The sequence below is a fragment of the Cyanistes caeruleus genome, chromosome 9, assembly GCF_971803275.1.
Source record: "Cyanistes caeruleus chromosome 9, bCyaCae1.hap1.1, whole genome shotgun sequence".
NCBI lineage: Eukaryota > Metazoa > Chordata > Aves > Passeriformes > Paridae > Cyanistes > Cyanistes caeruleus.
In genome coordinates, this window is record NC_141709.1 from 19861102 (window position 1) to 19884146 (window position 23045).

At 41.5% G+C, this 23045-nt stretch overlaps 2 long non-coding RNA genes across 3 annotated transcripts; one reads left to right on the forward strand and one right to left on the reverse strand.

The window, feature by feature from the left end:
* Positions 1 to 3779: 3779 nt before the first annotated feature.
* Positions 3780 to 16516, reverse strand: LOC147651657 (uncharacterized). 2 transcript variants are annotated; one of them, XR_015273666.1, is made up of 5 exons: positions 15862 to 16324; positions 7514 to 7689; positions 6555 to 6727; positions 5049 to 5156; positions 3780 to 4946 (listed from the first exon to the last, which is right to left on the reverse strand). It is a non-coding gene; the product is annotated as an uncharacterized LOC147651657 (long non-coding RNA). The 2 variants fall into 2 exon arrangements; XR_015273665.1 differs by lacking the exon at positions 6555 to 6727 and having other exon boundaries at positions 15862 to 16516.
* Positions 16306 to 17830, forward strand: LOC147651658 (uncharacterized). Its single transcript, XR_015273667.1, has 2 exons — positions 16306 to 16363; positions 16447 to 17830. It is a non-coding gene; the product is annotated as an uncharacterized LOC147651658 (long non-coding RNA).
* Positions 17831 to 23045: the final 5215 nt, after the last annotated feature.

Sequence of the window (23045 nt, forward strand, 5' to 3'; positions counted from 1 at the left end):
CTGTTGGAACACATCTGTCAGAGAAAGCATGAGAGCACCTGCATTTTAAGAATGAATCTCATCCCTAACTCCCTCTTTGATAATAGCTTGCATGAAAAGCACCTTTAAACCACATCAATCCCAGATGCTTTCCATCCATCCAGTTATTATTTCCCTTGGCACTGAAGTGCAGCTACCTCTAGACTGAAGCTTCTCAGCGATGTGCAGCCTACTGTACAGCACCACGGCTCACAACAAGAAGTCATTAAAACTATTCAGCTGAAATTATAAAACAAGGGGAATTTTAAAGAAGAAATTCAAACTCCAGCTTGGCCAGGATAATGCACATAGCAGTATTAACTTTTGATTTAAAGGCCAGATGGTTTCAAACACAAATAATAAGAATGAACTTTGGATAGGAGAAAAACCTAAGAATTCAATGAAAATTATAAACTACCACGGTTCTGTTTGTATTTACATAGAGGGATCTCACCAGCCCCCTACTTGAGCACACAGGCCATGGCCTGGCTCTGTACCTGCAGTGAAGAATGAACAGCTGAGCTGTTTCCCACTGCTCTGCTTTACCCTCAGTTAGTTTTCTAGAGCTTCTAGACACAGCTGCCCAAGTGTGGTGGCTTGGCCATTAGCACCAAAAAGGGGTTCACTGGTAAGGATCACTGCAAACTTCTGATCAGTGGGACCCATAGAAAATTTAATTTCATTGCTTGAACAGTGATATTTCTTTTCATACCATCTTTGCCACACAGCTTTGAAGGCTTTTATGCAAAGGCGGGATACAAACTGAGGCCACACAGATGAAAACAGAGCATTGACTCATGTTTCAAGAACACAGAGTAAGAAAAGTTCACACACTTTAGAAAAAAAACCACAACACTTTGCAAATTAAATTAGTGCTTGGGAGAGATGAGATCAGTCAGTGCTCTGGCATCCTCTTACACAGGGATCTGCAGCAGGGACATAAGAGCACAGCAGTATTCCTTTAGGGAGATGCTGATGAAATTTCCCACCAAGATACTCCACAGGTTTGGGATATATTGATTACCAAGGCAAATTTAATAAAAAAGAATGTAAGGATATAAAAGAAGGACACTGTTGAGAAGGTTTGGGTGGGGGAAGTTTGACTGGTTATTTGTAGAGATATGGCAATTCTGAAGATTCATGTTGGCCCTCTGGGAAGCCAAAGAGTCACACTGGGGGAGAAAAAAATAATTGATTTTCTGAGATGCAGGTATAGGAAAAGAAATGGCTAAGGTAGGCCTACATTTTACATAATATTAATCCTCCACAACACAAAAATGTTACTTAGCATACAATTAGGGTAGGAAGTATCCTTAGGTTGAAAAAATCCTAAAACAATAAAGTAGATTAGTCATAAAGTACAAATACTGGAAAAATTGAGCATTTCAGTCCACTTCACCAGTTACTCAGAATCCTTGGCAAACGGACTCAATAAGAGCAGTTTAAAGTGGGGAAGTGCAGAAAGGAGAGGGGTGGAGAGCTGGGCTGGGGCAATTTTGGGAAACCTGTTCTACAGAATCACATCTGCTGCTTTATTTCCTGTGAAAGTCTGAGACCTGACAACACCAAAGTGCAAAATTTCTTAGCTAGATCTTTTAAAACCTTGCAGACCAAGAAGACATTAGTAAAACAATGAAAAACTTGGCATCTAAATAACTCTATTAAGTAGTTCCAAAACCAAACAGATATTTTCCACTCTTCCACAAAACTCAATATAATGTAACTTATTACACATTTTAATGCAGAAAATCTCACATAACCTGTCTCCATTTCAATAAAACTGTAAATTTGGGGGCTGTATATATGACATACAATTTTGATTAAGTAAAGAAGAGGGAATAGCATAGCTGGGCTACAGTCACATGAGTTAGAAAAAAGAGATTCCACAGGCCCCTCTAAAAAGCTCTCATCACAAAGTGAACCTATAACATTGCCTTTATGGTGCTGACATGAGCCACAAGCCCAAAAGATGACAAGCTTGTTCAGAGTGGGACATGTTGAAGCAGGATGCCCGTGCCTTGGCCTAGTTTAGTGTTTTACAGATTATGACCACCATATTCCCGCAAAAACAGAAGCAACACGAGCTTCCTCAGCAGTACACTAGGGTCTAAACTGAGAACAGAAAAAGGAAATGTTTCTTTTAGCTCTAAAAATTAGTGCAAAAAGCATGGGAGCTACATGCGAGCTGTGTCTCTAATACCTCAGTCTTCAGTGAAATTATCCCAGACTGGTTCACCTCTGATCTTAGAGGGCATTAGTTTCCAGAAGACAGACAAGTCAGCAGATGCTCATCCTTTCTGCAATGCTTCAATAGAACCCAGATCTTTGTTTCGTGGTCTATAAAGGCTGTGAAACCCATGAAGCCCAGAAATCTCAAGGACCACAAAATAAACCCACTCCTGTGCAGTGCTAATACAGGAAATTCCAGAGTGAGGGAATGCAGCCTCTGTCCAACATACCACAACTAGCAGAAGAATGTGGCTTCCCAGGTAAAAAACCTTTTAACTGGTTCCTAATGGGCTCATGCATGAGTTGACTTCATGTTGCAGTAACAAGTCCATTGGTCCATTCAGCCAGGGATGTATTTCAGCTGGCCTTGCTGGGGGAGCAGCAGAGCCCTGGGGGACAGCTTGCTACGTGTCCCGTGTGGGCCTGCAAGACCAGGCCCATGGGACACACCAAAAGTGTGATTTGCTTTTCCTGATGAGCTCAGGGGAGGTAGGCAGTACTGTGAAAGTCTCTCCCTTTGTGTGAAGTTAGAACTACCCTGAGGCTACCACCTTCTCTCCCTCCTTGTGAAGTCAGGAAAAACCATCAACACCTAACATATTCATTTAACTAAGTAGAAAAAATAAACTGAAGCATATCCAGTATCATGAGAAATGGTCTTCAATATCTTCTGCAACTGGCAAGACTAGCAGTTAGCACACAGGATATTGTCCGTACCTGTGTAATAGTAAACTGACTACTGAGACCCACAGCCCAAACCATGGACACCATACATGGCCTTCAGAGATAACTATTCTGGAAATGTTGGGGAAAAAAAAGAGAAAATATGAGGCTTGGACCCTGCACCTGGCATAGCTCCAATAATAACAGCTTAGAGCTTGCCACTCTCATCTTTCCTCTGATAAACAAGTAGCAAGAGAATACAAAAGACACAAAATTTGGTCTGAGAGTCCCTCTGAAGTGGTCCAAGCACAGTGGCACCATGCCCAAGGGCACTGCAGGGTTAGTAGCAGAGTGTGCATTGGGGTGCAGGTCCCAGAGTCTGCTTTTTCCTTCCCTTCCAGTTCTACCTGCCTCTGTGGCACAGGGCAGGGACAGCATGGAAGCACCTGGTGCTTTGAATTTGTTACTCACAACAGTTCCTTACAATGATGTGCCAAGTCAGCTGTAGTAAATCTAGTCTTCTAGATTTAATCATGTTATAAATGTTAGCCAGCTACCACAAAAACAGAATCTCCTCCTTTTTTACACAAGGGCTCTCTCCATCACCCATGTGGAAGTTAACAGCCTGAGTGCAACTGTTGCCAACACATGAAAGCTTGGTTGTTCTATCTAGATAAAAGGCACCAAACCTGAGACAAATATTTTGTCAACTCTCATGGGGAATCTTGTAAAGCCATCTCCCATCCTGTAACCGCTCTGTGGTTAAATAGCAGCTTCAGTTCTCTGATGTTGCAATCCAGCACCTTTCACAGGCATTAAATTCCCTCTAAATTAATTCTAAGGGAAAAAATGCTTTCTGCTCAGAGTTATTTCTATTGCACAGTTATTTTATATGAATCTGATAACTAGTTTCCTGCTACAGAGGTTACATCTTGAATGCTTAATGCCAAATTGGAAATTTTTTAGACAAAACAAAAATACATCTAAAACATAACACACACAGTTTAGCGAAGTGTAGAACATTAATGCGAAGCATGATTGTAAAAACAGCAAATAAATTGGAGGAGGGGAGCAGATTCAATGGATATCTCTCAGGGTTACTACATGCTGTAACTGGTCATTGAGACATTTCTGGTTCTGAAAGTACATTCTTTTCAGCATAAAAATTTCAGAGTTCAACAATTTTTAAAAAAAAAGATCGAAAGAAGGATAGAGTGCAGCCAAAGGATAGCCTTTAACAACCATTTCAAAATGAAATCTAAATATGCTTACATAATAGATAAATGTTGGCTTCCAGGGAAGCTTTACAACACTTTAATTCCATGTTGGACTAGGATATATGGAATTTTTTTGAATTTTCATAAGTGTCCAGAGCTCTCTGCTAAGCACACAAGCTGATATTTTGATTCATATAATAGAACTGGGCTCTCTTTGGCAACTTTCTGTTTTTCCTTTTGAGCTGCAGTACAATTTTATTAATGGGACTATACAATAATTACTCTTCTCATATTTTCATCAGCTACTGATAAAGCAACTGCCCTATTTTTGCTACATGGATTCCAGGATCTACATTTAAAAACAACAATCAGAACTTTCTTCCCCCCATTACTTAAAACTCAGCAAACAGAGGGGTTTGCATATTAGTCACAAGGTTCACTTTCATGCTCCTCCATCCCAAGTTCTTTGGAAGGTTTTCTTATCTTTCATAGCCAAATCAGACGTGGCCAGTCCATGGCCTGCAGCCCATCACACACACAGCATGCGCACACTTGCAGAATACCATAGAAAAGACAAATTAAGACTCAACTATCCCTAACCTAAGGTATTGCAAGATGAGGCCTGGTGAGTTGTCTGAATGGTGCAATGACCTAAGGAAAGATCAGGCAATTACATTGCCAGGAACAGATGAGAAAAATGTAACCCTGAATTTGAAATGATCAGGCCTAGCTGAGGTTTGCAGACTCCTGAGAAAAGTAGGCAGGTACCAAATCCCGAGACACACTAGGCATCCCTCCTTCTGCATTTTGTCCTTGTTCCTGTACAAGTAAAATGAGTAAAAGAAATCCTGTAAATGGCTAAATCAATCAATGGTTGTTAACAAGAAACAATATATCAAGAAATGCCTCTTGACGCTGTACCTTCAGCCTGGTACAGGCAGCCCATTTCTCACTGCTGGCCCCACTGCTGGCTCCAGCCCTCATGCAGCAGCTGGCAGTGCCCCATCCTCCAGTGCTGGGCCTGGAGACCTGAAAACAAAGTGGCACCAGTTCCTCCCCAGGCAAGCCTGTTCTGTCACTGCTTCCATGGGCAGCACCAACACACAAATACCTCTTGAGGAAAGTAGAGGTGCAGGGTCCTCAGGCTGGTGGGTGCAGCCTGCAGTGACCACGGCACTGGTGATGACAACTTTTTACGCACACAGACTTACAGTATTAATTTGCAAGCAACAGACAGAAGCAGGGCTGTCAGCCAACAAGTAATATTTTGTAGAGCTGATGCCATATGTCATATATTAAAAGTCTTACATCAGCAAAACACATGGTTTAATGCTAAGTCCGAGGGTGTTTCAATGAAGCCAGTTGCACTTCTCATGGTCTTCAAGAGAGCTATCCAGAGTTGCACAAATGTGGTTTAATTATTTTACTATAACTTTTCCTATATGTTAGCATTATTTTTAAGGCTGCATGTTTAAAGTTGAAGGAAATTATATGAAAAAGCAAAAGAAAATTAAAGTAGGATTCATAGCAAAGAATGTAGGCACTTTGATTTTAAAGGCACTTAAAATTAGGAAGAAACTTGAAGGCCAAAGAAAAGGTCCCATGGCATTAAACAATTTTTATAAGTTGTCATGGAGTATGATGCTTTTAAGCACATCCAGCACTGAAGGCTGTCCTCTGTCACTGAAGCCGAAACCCTGTACGATGTTTTTATCTAGTCTAGCTTTCCATGGCTAGTGTATTTCAAGACAGGAGGGAGATCTTATCAAAACAGGAGAGATTAGAAACAGCAAGCAAACATGCTCAGCAAACAGATATGAATCTGGAGAGACACCTTCTCCTGACAAAAGCACATCCTACAGATGTGTGTTAAAATTGGTTAAAATGACTATTTTAAAAAGTTGAAAAACTTTTTTAGATTTGTCTTCTGCAGACTGAAAGGGGATTCCACTCTCTAACTGCTCATTGGGCAGAGGCATATGCAAACCCTTTAGTATGGCTGCCCAAGCGGTAGCCCAGGAAAAGTAGCTTTCACAACTTGGCAGCTGCTTGTGGAGATAATCATGTGGATATGGGCCCTGACCTCTTTGCTAGAACAGATAATAGAACCAAAAAAAAAAAAAAAAAAAAGGAAAAAGAGGAAGATGGCAAGGAGATACTTTATTTCTTTGGGTAATTGTGACTTGCTGTTTGTTATCACACTTCAACTGAACATCAACGAATTTTGGGGGTTTTGTGAATTTTTAGGGAAAATTGATATCATCAGAAGTCACATATCTCCTATTGTCACTCTCTTGGTTCCTAACACAACTAATAATTCAGTCCTGATGGGCTCCTTTTGATCACTTTGGGCCAAGGTGTGGGGTAACAGAACATGATTGCAAAAGATAGCTACTGAGAAGAGGCTTGCCTGGCCATAGCACTAACCTTCTGTACAGCTGCAAACCTGCACATGGATGTTGTGTTGCCCTCAGTTTTCCTTCCGCTGTCAAGGACGGTGACTACTTTGGCCAGCCTTGTTCCCTGGATGTAGGAACCTGCACACATCAACCCTTGCATTCTCACCAGTGCCAGGGATAGGTTCCTCCATCTTTGAAAGACTGAAGTGGATACCTCATTAGGCCTTGATTATCCTCAAGCAATTGCTTAGATTTCTGCCCTATTACTGATCTGTCTTTTTTAGCAGGGGTCTTGGAATGGGCAGTGGCTGTCTTGTCTTCGTTATAATGCATGATTTGAAACTTCTCAATTAAGCTTCAGATCAGGCCACAGTACTGAGACCACTTTAACGAGGGTGAGTAATGACCTTGCGCTGCACGTGATTTCTGGCACACCATCAGTTTTAATTCTTCTTGATCTTACTGTAACCCTTTGATACTTTGGATCAAGGGTTCTCTTGAAATGCTTTAAGCACATCGTAGGACTTACAGGGACTGTTCTGACATGGTTTCTATCCTACTTGTCTCAACATAGCCAGACTGTCACCTGTAAGTTTTCCATATAAATTCAAATTGTCAAAGATTAAAAGGGAGCTGAAAATCTGGCCTATGTGCAGAACCGGGGAAATCTGGTGTGGGTCCCTAGAGTGAGCGAATCTAAGGAAGATTCTGCTACAAGAGCAAGGTAACCCCTTTGATGTGCCATGCCCAAGTACAGCAGTGCTATGATTAGAACAGAAAGTTACATTATGCTGGAGTAGTGAATTTAATAAGAACTACTGAGAGAGAGAGAGAGACTTCCAGAAATTTTGACTTCCCAGGTAATACCTATCTTTATGTTACCTATAGGTCAAACTAAAAATCTATGGTTTTAAACACAGCATAAACCCTCATCCAGTTAAACCAGTGATAGAAATCACATTGACATCAGTGGGATAAATGTCTCACCTTTGAATTAAAGACTGTTTTGATCCAGATCCAAATCCAAGCCTTGTAGCTGGAATCAATTTCCAAACAGTCTGTGCATGGACAAAGCAGATCAACCTTGGTATTTTCTAGGTCCTTTCCCAAGTCTTGAAGCCTCATGAACCTGGACTTCCTTCTCTTGTGAGCAGAAACAGCATCTAAATATAAAATTAAACTCAGAAAGAGTTTCTAGAAGGCCCTTGAATTCTCCTAGGTTTGTAGGCTCTCCACAGCTGACACAAGGCTTCCATGAGCATGAGGCAATGAAACAGACACAGGTTTGGTCATAAAAATTCATAAAATACTTCTCATACAAACTCATATATTGCTTTTAGATATGAATGTTTCACAATGTCTGTATGCAGAAATCCTCAAAACAGAGTCCTTTTCCACAGGAGCAATTGGTTCCTATTCAAAGCACAAGACCAAACACCAGATGCCCTGAGGAGCCAGATTCAGCATCCATGAGGGACAGAAGCAGCTATAAGCCTCATCCCCAAACCACGGGCAGTACCAAGCAACTTAGCTATTGAGGAGACAGTGAGAATGGGACTGCAGCCTGTGCCTTGCATAGGTGTGGGAGCCTGTGCTGCTTGGCCCATAGCCCTGCTCTGTCCTGTCAAGGTAGGTAGCACAGGGACAATGCTTGCTGGATTTGCCAGAGGGGAGAATTTTTAGGTAGCTCTGGTCATCTGAAGTCTTCTCTTCAGATATCCCAAAAGCTCCTCTCCTGGCTGACAGGGCACATCAGGGCTGTCACCCCCGAGCAGGCTGATTTAAGCCTGGCTGCTGACAGTCTCACAGGCTGCCTACCAACAGAGTGAAGCAGTGAGGCATTCCCCTCCTGCTGCAGTTTAAACATTTTCACCTTTAAAAGCAATGAACTGAGGTACTCTAAACAAAAAATTCCCCATGCTTTTTTTAAAAAAAATCTTTAAGCTCTTCTTACATGCAGTATGGGGTTGGGGGGTGGTATCTGCAAGAGTAACAGAGAAATCCATGTGTTTTATTGCAGTTGGATGGTAGTAATAGGGAAATGAAAAAGCTTTCTAACTTGCTATCAGTTACTTGATAAATGTAGGAGTTGATTTTTATTGATATGCCTCTAGTCACCAATGGAAATGGTTCATCTTTTGTTACACCCTTTATAGGAGGCCTTTTTCACTGCACTTGCCTGGTGGCTTCCACAGAGCTGGTAACAGTGAGCAAAACTCATTTCTCAAGCTAAGCCTATTGGATAGAAATACTTTTTTTTTTTCCTAGGATCTAGCAAGCAGAAAACACTCTCATCTGACACTTTCTTGGTTGCAAGGAGAGCCAATCAGCAGTACCATAAGTGTCCTACAAGAGCAGGCATTGAAGAGAGCTGAGGGAATCCAATGGATTTCACTCTAGACAAAATTATCATCACTATGTCAGGATTGACTTCTTTGTTAGCCTAACAGGGTCACACCTATTAGCATGTAAAAAGGCATTGATCATTTAACACAACCCTCTTCACTGTGCACTGGAAACATACATTCCAGCTCCTGCAACTCTTAACAAAGCTGCAAAGAGCAAATCACAGCAGTGTGCTGTATCCCCATCTCAGGTCCTCTAGGCAGCAATTATAGAAAACGTTTCTGTTATTGCCACATTTCAAAGTCAGAGTATGGCCACGCTGATGTGTGGCTCTAAACCCAGTGGAGCTTGATCTATTAAATGCATAAAGGGGTCTGTGTGTCAAAGGAGTCTGGTCTAATCAGGGGACAGAAACCACAAACTTACAAATTCAAAACCAAGATTTCTCCGGCTATTTGACCAACAATTCAGAGCACATCCATACATTTTAAATTTCACACTCTAATAGGAATACATAGAATTGCTCCTTTCAGAGGTGCTGCATTGATTAATAAGCTTGTCACCGAGGATGGAAATTGCTACATAAGTGTTAAGCACTGTTAACTAATGAAAGATAATTCCATACATTCTGGTAGAATCTAGAGAACTTCAGCAAAAAATATTAGTTTCATTTGCATTTGTACTCTGTCTGACAACAGTGATCAAGCTGGTGAAAGTTATTTCAAATGTTTATGCTCCATGACTGCAGAAAAAATTAGAGGGAAAATTCTGGCTCATAAGGCAGAGTTGTGCCTGCTGAAAAATCTTTAATCTCTAAAATATATAAAGAACACAAACAACTATTTCTCTCATCAAATATGCACACACCTCAGCGGTGTTCAACTTAATAACTGTGCAAAGGAGGAGCAGTATCAATGAATTTAAAGTACAGAACAACATTCAGCAGGGAAACTGCTAATGCTTTCCATTTCAGTCACATGTCCTCATTAAGGGCTCAGGCTTCCTGGCAAACTAGAGAATATCTGTTTTAGCAACTTCTAGCTTTTTTCTTCTATGATTCACCTTCAATGCCACATCACCAATGTGAAATACTATGGATCACCTGAGACTTTACTGGCATGTAGCTATGGGCACTGCTTCTGGATTCTCAGAAATCAAACCGTTTTTCCTCAAATAAACCAATTGGATGAATCTCTGTATCTCTAAATTGTATTATCCTTTCTATGAACACTTCCTGTGACAGAGTTTGGGATTAGAAACTACATCTTTAAACTTCCATTTCTATGCCTTTGTCATAAACCCATGGTTTCCCTTGATCAGATTTGTAGACAAACAAAAGCAGCTGAGCAAGGCTGGCAGCTTCTGCTTCCAGGACTTCCAGAGAAGAAGCCTGCTGAGTTTGTGAGCTGGCAGATGGTAGGCTGCAAGAGTCTCAAGAACACAGGATACTTCTCCAACACTGGCCTGCTCTGTGATATGAAGAACATCATTTTACCTCCAGATCTTTCCTCTTTTTGTTTTTCTGGGTTAAAACTGTCTCTTAACTGATGTTAGTACTGTATCTCCCAGGACAATGGGGTTCAAATGGCCCTATGTGCTGTTAGAGCATGGCTTTCTCTTTGTTTCCTTTGTTCTAACCAACCATTTAGATATGGAGGGAGATTTATCTCTCTTTTCGTTACAGTTCTATGGAACGGAGAAAGAAAAAAAACAACTCAACAGGCATAATTTCCTGACTTATTTGTACATGCCCATTTTGTCAAGGGATGTGCTGTGCATCTACTGTGAATTGCTGAAAATGTAAGGTAGCTATGAAACACGATGTTCTTGTGCTTACCAGCCCCTTGCCTTTAAAAGATCTGTAGCCTAAACAGACAGCTTTAAGAACTCTCCTGGCTCAGTTGTAATCAAGATACCATCTACTTAAATAAGCATTTGTACTCCCAGTGATTTTAGGAGATGAATTACTGATCTTATTACCATAGTAAATACCCTTGAGGCAATGTACAGGCCAACAGAATATTGCTTTCTGCTGGTACAGTACCCATTTTCAGGAGAACTCTAGGAGTATTTCTAGTCATGTGGTAATAATAGAAGATTTGCTTAGACTGTATTTGCCAGAAAGTCCTATTTGCAGAAGTGGCTTTTAAATCTTTGACACTGTTCGTGGGAAACAGCTTGTCAGCCATGAAAATATTCCTACCAGCTCCTGTATATCAGCCTTACCACTGGGGAAAAGAGATTTTTCAGGTGGCATAGCCCAATAGCAAGCAGAGAAACTTTTCAGCTGATATGGTGAGTGGCAGAGTAGCATTACCTGGATAGGCAAAGGTGGTTTGTGCCTGCCAGCAGCAGTGCAGCCTGTGGTGCCCTTTGGGGACAGCCCCCTTTCCATGCACAGTTCCATGTCCAGGCAGGCAGCGGGCAGAGGACAGGGAGTGATGGTGTGTGGGAGGCCTCCAGCTCAAGCACACTCCATTTATTTATCACTGAACTGTCATCTGGTCAACAGGAAAACTTGATAAAACTGTTACCTTTGGGGCTCTGCTCTCCTTGGGAATAATGAAAAGGTGAAGCTGGTTAAGGTCAGTGCACAGGAGGCCCTATTGAAGGTGGAGCAGGTTGGCCATGAATTACTGAGCATCATCTGGTATCACAGATAAGCAGAATGGGTAAGAGACTAGGCAGGCTCTACAATAAGGGATGGATTTAATTAACAATTGCACAGAGGGAACAGACCGTAGCATTCTGGCACGAGGACATCCTACATCTGACAGTTGCTTAAAGAGACAGGGAGCACCCTATTATAAAAAATATATTACTCCTCAATGTATTTTAAAAATTACATGAGAAACAATAACATATTGTATTACTCCTTCTCTCCAGAGCTGCCTGATTACACCAGCACTGAGCACCGCAGGCTCTCTGCAGATATTCTGCACTGGGGCCTATTTAAAAACATCAGTCCAAACTTGGTTGCAAAAGTACAACAGTACTGAAGTCAGGGGGTTGTGCAGATGTAACTAAAGGCAGATGTTGATCTGTATTAACTGAACTATTAAATACATCAATCTTATGCAACCATCTGACACCTTGTCCTACTTCCCAGTATTTTGTTTCCCATAAGTTTATTTAAATTCAGCCAGCTGACAATTTGCAAGCTTCTGGGCAACCCTTTTTCTATAATTTCTTGCTTTCCACTCCACCTCTCTCTCCCCTTTCTCTCTCTCTCCTTCCCCAAACCCTTCTCCTTTAAAGTTATTACTTTAATGTTAAGTGAATCCTCTAATTATTTTGAAAGTTCAACATGATCATCATTGCACAGTTCTAGCTGTTCCTCTCTTCAGTCAGTAAAAAAACAACAGCAACAAAACACCCAAGGAAAGAAGCTGAAACAAGCCAGAGTTCAATTCTTATTTCTTTTCACTTAAGTGTTAGCAAAACAATTAATTAATGCACAAGCTTTTTAACTCATGGGTCCATGTTCAAAAAAATGCAGACAACTGATTTTGATGGTCCCAGTTTCAGTCCTAGTGGGTGTTTAACCACATCCCACAGATCAGTGGATGGACTTTCCCCCCAGGGAGCCAAGCATGGGACACACCATTGCTAAAATGGACATAGATGGAAAATAGAAAAATACATCCCTGAACACATTTGCTTGAGTAAATCACCTTTTTTTTTTTTCATTCACCTGAATAAAGTACTGCCCAGTCACTGGAAACAATAAATTAGGAGGGAGAATTGTTATTAACCAATCTATTGGAAAAAAAGGTTCAGAGATTTCAGAGCTTCCCTGCAAGTAATGCATCTGATTTCCTAGTTACACCAGCTTTGAGACCATACAATATGACTTACTCTGGACTTTTTCACCAATGACAAGCAAGATCCACCACTGTATCCTTGGCCTCTTGTAAATGTATCCGTTTACTAGAGCCCATCCTGTAGAAGTAGATAGTTTTTTCTGAATCATACTTTAAAATCAGTGCTATAAATCATACTCCTTAAAAAAAACAAACCATAGAAAAGGTGTGACTTGAATGCATAAGAATTTTTTGAATGAATAGAGCCCTTAATATTTAGTTTTGCCTAATGAAGTAAGGCATGAATGTAAAAGGATTAGTATTCCCGTAACATTCAATTCACACACACAAAGTGTAATTCATGGAACCTGGCTTTAATTTTTTTACATATAAATAATTAATGCTGCATTTAAAGCATGTTAAAATGTTTTATTTCTTAATCAGCTAATTTGACTGAGAAACAAAGATGCCTTTATTTTCATTTTCCTTGACTAGAGTTACTGTAGTAAAAGGTCCCCTCTAGCTTTTGGCTTTTGACTCTCAAGTTTGCTGCTGCCAATTAGTTTTCTAAAGTCACTATTCTGAAAAATGTTTCTCACTTTTTAAAAAATGTAATTGAATGTCTGTACATCACAGAGTTTTTTGTGTGCAGACCCAGGGTGTTAAACATTCTTTGGGTTGACTTGGGTCAGCTTTAAAAAAATCTCAGACACTGAAACTTGAGAAGCAGTCGTGTGCTAGTGTTTTCTCCACATCCTGTTAAGTATTAAGTGGTTATTTAAAATAGAGTTGTTATACTCAGCAACTGACTTAAAGTGCCTGATATAGTTTACAAGACGATTAATTAAATGAGAGCATAGCATGTGATGCACATGTATTTCCATAATCATTCACATTGGCCTATAGTTGCCCTTTAATTTTCATACTAATTAAAGTAACACATTGAACTGCAAATTGTAAATGGCTGCATTTCTCAGTAGATGTTAACACTGATGTAAGCTGAATGGCAAATAAAAAACCTCAAGAATTAAGCAGACTGTTTTTTGACTCTGATCTATTCAAGTTTCCCTACTCATTCTATTACTGGACCATGTCCACATTTTAACAAGACTGCATTTTTCCTGTGTTTTCAGCCCCATATTTTTCTGAGGTACAATGAGTGTATTTTTTTGTATTGTGATGTCTGGTTAGTTGGTTTCCATCTGATACAATAGAGCAGTTATGCAGGGTTTGCTGTTACAGATTAGTTTTTTTTAAGTGAAGGTGGGGCTAAGGTTTGTAATCTGATGGGCAGAGAGAAAGAAAACCTCTTTCACCAGTAGTTTTACTTCTTACATCTGACCCATTATCTTCCTTGGTTCTTTTTCAAATCTTGACACGGCTGACTTAGAACCTGAAATGCAAACTGGAGGGCTGCACTTTCAGGTTGCATCAAGGAAGGGGGAAGTGACTCCCTAGAACATTTACTGCAACTTGGAAAAAGAGAAGAAACAGATAGGAACAATTATCCTGTGGCTCACACAGCTGCTGGCACTTTGACTTGATCCATGCTCTGATGGGGACCACTGTATCCACCTCAAGCAGTCTCCAGCATGTAATGGACATATGGTAATTGCTATTGAATGAGAAGTAACCTTGGACTATAGGCATATGAAAGACACCTTAAAAAGAAATCCTTGACAAAAAACCCCCTCTGTCAGGGCCAACAGCTCAAAAATTAACAACTAATCACTCCTTTCAATGTGTCCTCCATCTAATTGCTTCCATGATGAGGTAGGGTTTTTTTTTTTTTCTTTTAGAAATGAGCATTATAAAAGATTTCTTTTTAATTTAAAATGAAAAATTCCTCCACTCCCAGGTGACCTATCCAAGAGAAATAATAATAAGCACTCAATTGCTCAGAGAGCATCAGCTCTCACACGTATTACAAGGCTGAGCGTTCATGCTCCCCTCCACCCCACCCTGCTCCCTTCCCAGAGTGTGTCCTATCTCCAGATCCTAACTTGGCTTGGCCCAAGATGTTATTTGTTAAAATTAACTTCCAGATCAGGCTGGAGTCAGTGTTCTTGGCAAGAAGGAGAGGAAGACAGACTGCAAGGGAGGGAACAGCTTCAGGAGGCAAAAAGGGAAGCTGTAGCCCAAGCAGGATTTTGGGGACCAGAACAGCCACAGCAGCACTGCAGCAGAACACAGAAGTGAAGCCAAGTTTGCCCCCAGTTTTGTCACTGCCACCTTGAGCATTATGCTGTCCCCAAGTCCCTTGATGAGGGCCACACAAAGGCTTCCCCTACACCTGCCCCCAGCCCCCTGGACTGCAGCCAGGCAGGGCTGAGCTCCTGCCCCTGCCTTGGTGGAGGCACCCAATGTGACTGTTCCTATGATATGCTTTGTTTCAGCAAAAGTCTTCTGAAGTTCAGCTGTGGCAATGCTGAACAGGCACGCATTCCAAAATGAATGGAGTCACACTGAGGGAAGACTGATAGACTATGGTAATAATGCAAGACCTTTTTTTCCCCTCATAAACCAAATTTCCCATACATTTCTGGAAGATTAATTTAGATTTAGGGAGGTTTCAACTGAGATACTGGAAAAAAAGACTCTAAATGCAAGGTTGGTTTCTACCTGACCTTAACTACTACATCAGCTACCACTGCTCCAGTACATTTATATATAAAATGTTCTGGCACTTCAGCTTAATTACCTAAGGACTCTACAAAAGAAAGCCTTTAAAATGTTTTAATTGCAAATTTAGTCTTTCTGAGTACACAGCAGTGGTATCATCCATTGAATAATTAACCACATATTTAAAGAAAAAAAATAAAATAACATAACTCTTAGCTACATGGGCACAGTCCTGCTTGTCTTAAGTACATGATGCATGTAAACATGTGCACATACAGAATTAAGTAGTAATTTGAGTTTGCTGGATTTTGTTTTTCCTTTGAGACTGATTGGTGTAAATGTAACATTAGATTTATTTTCAAGTCTATCCTCAAACTCTATTTAACAAAGAAGGGATTATAGAGCAGGGGAAAAATCCTAAAAGAAAAAGCTTGTGAAGCTTTCTGATTCCTGTGGCACAAAAGGACTGCTATGTTTTCAAGTGGGAGGTTCAGTCAACTCTTCCACTTGGACAGAAATCTCCTCTTCCCATCTCTCATTCCTCTAGCCTTCATTTGCACTCACCTACAGCATGGACTTTCTCCTCCTCTGTTGCAGCCTGCAGATTGCCTCTGATGGGACTCTGCTGGTGAGGTGCAGGTGGGTGGTGTCAGCTGCTGGCAGGGCAGTTGGCTGGGCTGGCACTGCAGCTCCAGTGGGACCCCAGAGCAACACACAATAAAAGCAGGGCTGCTCAGCTCAGCAACACGTTGGCTGTCCAGCAAGGGTGCGTACATAAAAGCCCAGGTCCTGAAAAGCCTTTCGTCTTTCCAGAATCAAACCCTTTCTTTACGCACATACTCATGACAGCTGGTTATGATGAGCAAATTAAAACTAATTTAAAAGTTACTCTCGGGCACAATTGTCAGGCTTTCATTCAGGAAACTCTCTAAACAAGCACTTAAGTTTAAGCAGGTGCCTAAATCCCACTGAACAAGGTAGGATTTATACACCTGTTTTAGTGCTTTCTTGGGCAGGAACAGCCCTCAGCAAGCAGAATGTTCATCCCTCGAGTCACAAAGTCCAGGTGTTTTATTCTCATCCAGGTTTAATTGCCAGTGCCCAGGCAGCACTGGGATAACACCACTCCTAACCTGATTTTTATTTTAGTGCACATCCTGCTGTACTACAAACCTGCTGCAGCCCCACAGGCAGCTCTCCTGCTAATGAGCTGCAGCACAGAAATCTGAGCATGAGAGCTATCTAAGAAGGTTCATAGACACAAACTGCCACTGTGGATAGCAATGCTGTTCTTTCAAGCCATGAATGAAGCATTGAGCCATTCCTTGAAGTTGCAGCTGGGGCTTATCTTCCTTTTTTATTCTTCTGAAGAGTATCATTGCAATCAGCAAGGATAGCACTGGGAGCACCAGAAGTCCTCTCCTGCCATAGAAGAAGACTATGGTGAGGGTGAACATTCATGGTAATCTCCTTTTTACAAGATACAGGTGAGCTTGCTCAGTGGCAAGATTAGCATGCTGGGAACAGCTCTTCTCACCCTAGAGTGCAGAGCTGGTGGGAGAAGAGAAAGGAAAACAGAAGTCTAGCAATATGACAAGTACTGTGAAGTATTTCTTTGACCATTAACACCTATAACATTGACCTATGCACAACAAAAAGCTGAAAAGTAGCAAGCATTTTCAATGAAAACCCCACTACATTTCCTAAACTTTGAGTCATTCTTGTTACTTAATTGAAAAACAAACCCAGAGTTTCCATTTCTCTTTCACTCTCCATGCTGGCAAGAGGAGGATGGGAAAGGAAACAAAGAAAGAAAGGCTAAGCTTTCGAAGGTCTTTCCTTTTGATACTGTGACTTGTTTTGGTTATTTTTTCATTACTTATTTTCACTGAAGTAGAAGGTCTCCAGAAAAGCATTTGCTTTGGTTAAAATCAAAATTAAATCTGACCTATCACTGAGAGAAAAAAACCCCAGCTGACTCTAAAGAAGACAAACTTTGTATCAGTGTGCTCGCATATTAAAGGCGCCATGTGCGAGTCAAATTGCACTGACAGACCAGCATAGGTCAGATCTGGGGAAAAAAAAAAGAAAAGGATTTTTAACAATCTTTCAGCCCTCTCTTTATTAGACCTTAATTAAATCAATGGGTCAAAGCAACAGAGGGAAAAAATGGTTCAGCTAGGGGACACTAATCAACCCCTCTCAGTGGACTGAAAAATATCTTAAGCAAGAAATAAGCTTTAAATCAACATCTGCCTCATGTAACACATAAACAGATATTACTGCTTAAGAAAAAAGTATTTGTAGGACCTTTTCTTGAAAACAAAAAACATTTATAAAAGAAAGTGTTGCTCATAATCACTAGGTAGATCAGTGAGCATGCTTGAATGAGGACAACCAGGCAAATCCTTTGGGGTTTGGTTGAACAGCATCCTTACACATGTTGTGAATTTTAGAGAACACAGAGCTGAACTCAGCACCAACTCCTGAGTCGGTTGTTGGTGCTCTTGCTCAGACAATGACATGGCTGTGTTGACCATCAGACCTCTGAGTAACAACTGAACCATTTAACTTGATTAATACCAAGTCTGAACTTGCCCTTTTTTGTGCCCACAAATTTTGGCTAGAAACCTGAACACAGTCTAAGATCTCATTCATATGCAGGACAGAAGGGTCAAATTAAGTTACACCAATGCAACCTCAGTAGCATTAGGAAAACAAAAAGGCTTCATCCCTGTGACTGAGAGTGGCACTTGAGCCACCATGGCCAACACAACTGACAAGAGTGAGTGTTGGCAATACTCAGCAACAGTCTGGTCCCCAAACTAGCTTGTAAACCCCTGCAAGAGCTGTACTGCAAACAGACAATGCAGAGAACAAATAAAAGAGAATGGGTAAGATAAGCATTCTGCCTTGAAGACATAAATGATTACTTTTGAGGATATTCAGCACAAAAACACATTTCCTGATCTTCACAGAATATATACAGTGTGCTTGCACTGCAGGAGCCAAGCCAAGTGGTGAGAGTGAGCCAGCATGCAGTGTGGCTGTATCCCTCTGTCCTAGCACAAGCCCAGGGGAAGGAAATACGGCTCAGAGCTGGAGGTTTTTCCCCTCCTCACTCCTGGCTGGGGAAGCTGAATTCCCATGTGCCTGGGTTGTGGCTGGGGATGAAGAACACCTCCCTGTTTCTCATCCCTCTGCTAGGTCTTGTGCAGATCGGGTCATGTTTGCATATATTTCTTGTCGGGATCCAGGAAGCTTCTGTTATGGCCCCACAAAGACAAGATCTTGATCTATGCTGCAGTAAGAGACAATCTTCTATCCTAAAGCTGAAGTAGTAATTTTTAACTAAAGTATAGCAATCAGTAATGAACAGCCTGATTTGGAATACTTACCTATTAAATAACATATAATACTTCAAATTAGCTTAAAATTACAAATCTGCTGGTTCAGATTTTATTGATCATAGCTGAGTAAGTAACATTACTAAGGGAAACACTCTTTACCTGAAGAGCATTTGGAGCCACACTCCATGTTCCATTTAGCCAAGGAGAGTGGTGATCTCTCCAAACACGACTGGCTCCGTGCAGTTTTCATGACAGGCTGCATCAAAGAACTACCACCAAGTTGCCATATAATATCTTGCTTATTATAATTATTTGTCTCTACTGCTTAAACCACTGTTGCATGAGAAAGTTAATATTTCCAAGGCACTGGGTGGAATACCTTTCCCAGAAAACATGCTCTCAACAGGAAACCCAAACACAGTGCTAGAGAGTTATCTTAAGCAGATTTAAATAATTAAATCCAAAATTCTCAAGCCACTTGCTGTTTTAAATTTATTTCTTTAATAACATGCTTGTTTCAGCAACACACTGGATTAGGGTTTCATTTATTCAAAATTTAAGGTCTGTCCCACTCTGAGTGTTATTTTAAGTATTTAGGGGAATTTTTGTGCTTGTGAAAACGAAGAGATTGTTGCATTATAAATTCATTTCCTCTGTTATTGCACAGGCCATGCACAGTGCAGCTGTGAAAGCGCTGTAAGAGCCCCAGCAATGTCCTCAAGCTCCACATAGATGGCTGAGTCTTTGTCTTTGCACAGAGAGGAGCTGGTCCTTTCTTATGCCATCAGCTACAGGTACCTCCTAAACAGCATTGCTGACTCTGAGCAGCCGTGCTGAACGAAGAGAAGTTCACTGACAGCCATGACTATCCACATTCCCTGAGGGCCAGCTGCCAAGAGCCATTTTTGTGCGGGACTTGCAAGAGGGGTTGAGCCCAGCGCCCACAGCCCCACACCGAGCAGCAAGCAGTGCACGCAGCTCCTCTAGCAGGTGTTATCTCCTAAGGAAGGGCTCGGTGGCGGTTGCCATCCACACCAGCTATTTTACAAACAAGCAAGGTTCTTATGTGTTCTCCATCACCTCCAGGCATTCATATTCTTTTTAAGTACAGGAACATTAATTAGATTTTGACCACAGACCCCAGATTTGACTTACGCTGACAGGGTTTCCATTAGTGTAATCTGTAGGGGAATTCACTGTTTCAACATCTGTGTGCCTAAGGCCTATCTCACATTTACTGCCGCTGCCTGAAAAGCCTCCCTTGTACGGCTGTGTGTTTCTTCATGCTCCCAATTTCACAGAAGTCATTTCAGCACCAAACGGTAATTAGCAAAGGGATGGGCCTCGGCTGACATGAATGCAATTTATTGTTTTCCACAAGGCCCTGAACAGAGCAAACAAAGAACGCAGTCTTGCTGTCTGGCATTTTATTAACTTGTATTGTGTGATGTACCTTACTGAAGGGAGATCTCCCACTAAATGCAGCAGTGAGGAACCAGTAACATGCGTGCTTTTGAAGAATATTAATTTTGGTTCAATTAAGCAAGTTTTGCGGGACCTCAGCCTCTAAAATAGGACAGCCACTTTTATAATTATCTTCTGTATTAACTTTATCACCATCCGACTTTTTACATAAATGCAACCTTTCATCTTTAAAATGCCAACACTTCTTCAATTTTGGCAACCGTACAGCATTGCTAATTATTTGCTCATTATGTGTGGTTAACTGATGAATCATTAATAAATGAATGAATGGCTAATATATTTTTATGGTAATTGGAGATATAACTGATTGCAGACTTCCTTTGCTTCTCAGAACTGCCCTGAATGAGCAGTAGCTGCTTAATTGTTTACAGATGATATTTATGCCACTGACAAGCTCTTCCTATAGCCTTGGTGTCTGAGAGGTGAGCCCTCCCTGTGCCCCACGGTGGGCATGGTGGGGCAATGCTGTCCCTTCCCCACAGGCACAGCAGATGGGCAGGCACACACATTTCGGACAGGTTTCCCAGCAGCTCCCCACAATGGCTGGGGGCAGGACTACTGACACCATCGCAGTTATTGCCGGCATCCCCAGTAACACCAGAGCCTGACATGGAAATGACACCTTTCTCCCGCAGTCTGTGTGTCTGCAGTGAGTACCATAGATAAGAAAGGGAAATCAGGCTCCAGTGACATTTTGTTTTAACTCCATACTGTGCATTACAGTAAATGGCTTACACAACCTCTTGCTGCCAGTGCACAGTTAATGAATTCAGAGATAATTGCAGGCTTGATTTCTTTCTTTCTGCTTTTTTTTTTCTTTTTTAATAACCTATCTTTCCATGAATCATTCTATAGGGTGCACAATTCCAAAACACATAATTTAAATCTGCTTGACAATTCAAATCAAAAACAAAAGATAGTAAGATATCCAAACAAGGCTCCTTTAGCTATGCACACGCATCCTGAAGATCAAGTTAAAAATGCAAAGGAGATTACCAATTCTTAATTATAATTATTTAACCAGGTGGGTAGTTTCTCTAATGAACATTTCTATGAAAACAGAATAACTAATGATGGTCTTAAAGAAGTCTTTGTCTTCCCATGTACTAATGATCACATTTATAAATATGCAGGAAGGCCCCCATGTACATTGCTAATGATAAGTAATTAAGCACCAGGCGTCAAAAGCTATAGAAAAGGGTCAGGGTAATGCAAGAGAAAATTAAAAATGCAATAAAATAAGTTGCAGAGCAAAATTAAATTTCTGGCTTCTGCAGACCTGCCTATAAAGAAATCTTTTCCCTTTCAGTATAAACCATGGCTGCTGTGGGGTATTCCAAACAAAATCTTCTAAGCACTTTCATTAGATTTTACTTGCCTCTGTGCTTGTACTCATATTAAAACCAAGTGAACTACCAGCCATTTAAAACAGACGCTATATTCAGTAAAGCTGCAGTTTCTCTCAATGTTTATGAGAAATCACTGTGGCTGAGATTATGGCTATCACCAGCCTCCTCAGAAGCATTTCAGAACTTCTGATGAAAGAAAACAGGGACGTGTTAAAATTGAAACCTGGTTTTGTGATTATTTTTTTAATGTGGAGGTCAACTCATGAAGGGCCTGCGATTCGATCCCTGTCAGGGTCTCCACCAAGAAGACTCAGACCCAGGAGGCACAGAGGGCTGGCTCAAGCCCACATCTTCAGTTCAGCTGCAGAACCCACACCACAGACCATCACAAAGCATTAAAGGCAGTTTCCAAATTAAATGAAATGGGTTGTCTTTGGTAGGAAAGACATGTTTTTCTCTCTAAATGAAAAGCTGTTACATTAGGTAACACGCTTTTTCCTGGAGGCTCAGCACAGGGCTGCAGGAGCCTGGAGATCCCTGTGCTCCTGCTGGCTGCTGCAGTGCCCCTCACTGGCCTCCCACCAGCATGTCACACCATAGACCCATACCATGGCTAATGCCCCTGCACCAAAATCCCATTTTCTGCTGCTGCAGTTCGGAGTTCAGTATGACAACAGCCTGTGTGTGAAGGGAATAATGCATTATTATTATTATTACTTCTCACTGAAAGCAGGATTAAACTTGTTTGTAAAATCATGGTGAGGAAACAGTAGAAAGTAGAGAGAGGGAGTGACGGAGTAGGGGGACACAAATAAGTGCTGTCCCTCTACCCAGCACCTCACAAAATGGTGTTTCCATGGTGGATGGAGCTCTGCCATGCTGCAGGGCCATGGCCAGCCTCTAGGCAGCAAATACACAAGATTTCTTGGCCCGATCTCAAGTTTTACCAATAGGTTAGATTAAAGCACACACAGTCTTTGTATTTAGAGATTGTGGACATTGTGGCACTAATTGCAAATAATGCTGTGGCATATTTTTCAGGTGAAAGCAGTGACTCCCCCACATTTCTAGCCTTTCAGGACTTCTTTTTGAAAATGATCTTAACATTTGCTTCCAAAATGACCTCTCATTGCCTCACACTGGGTATTTCCACCACCATCTTTAGCCCAGCCACGGCCCTGGCTCTCACAGGAAGCATCAGGAGCACAAGCCCCGCCAGGCCAGGTGATACCCACTGACAAGGCAGCACGGTTTCCACTTTTATGGGCCATGCAGCCAGCCTGCCTGCTCGAGCTGTTTCATTTTGTCTGCAGCCGAAACTCAAATAACCTGGAGTAAAGTTGTGACGGTGAGACACCGCGGTGCTAGAGAGCATACTTGGCCCTGAGAGCAGAGCACGTGCTGCTGAGTGGCGGCGGGTGGCCAAGCCCCAGCTGGAGCCCAAATCCACCCTCCAGGGTGTAACTCTTCCTGCAGAATACCTAAGGGGACATCTCTGAAAGAGACAGTCTTAGGGGGTTCATGAATGCCACCTGGTCCCTTGGGCTGGTGAGCCTGTGCCTGG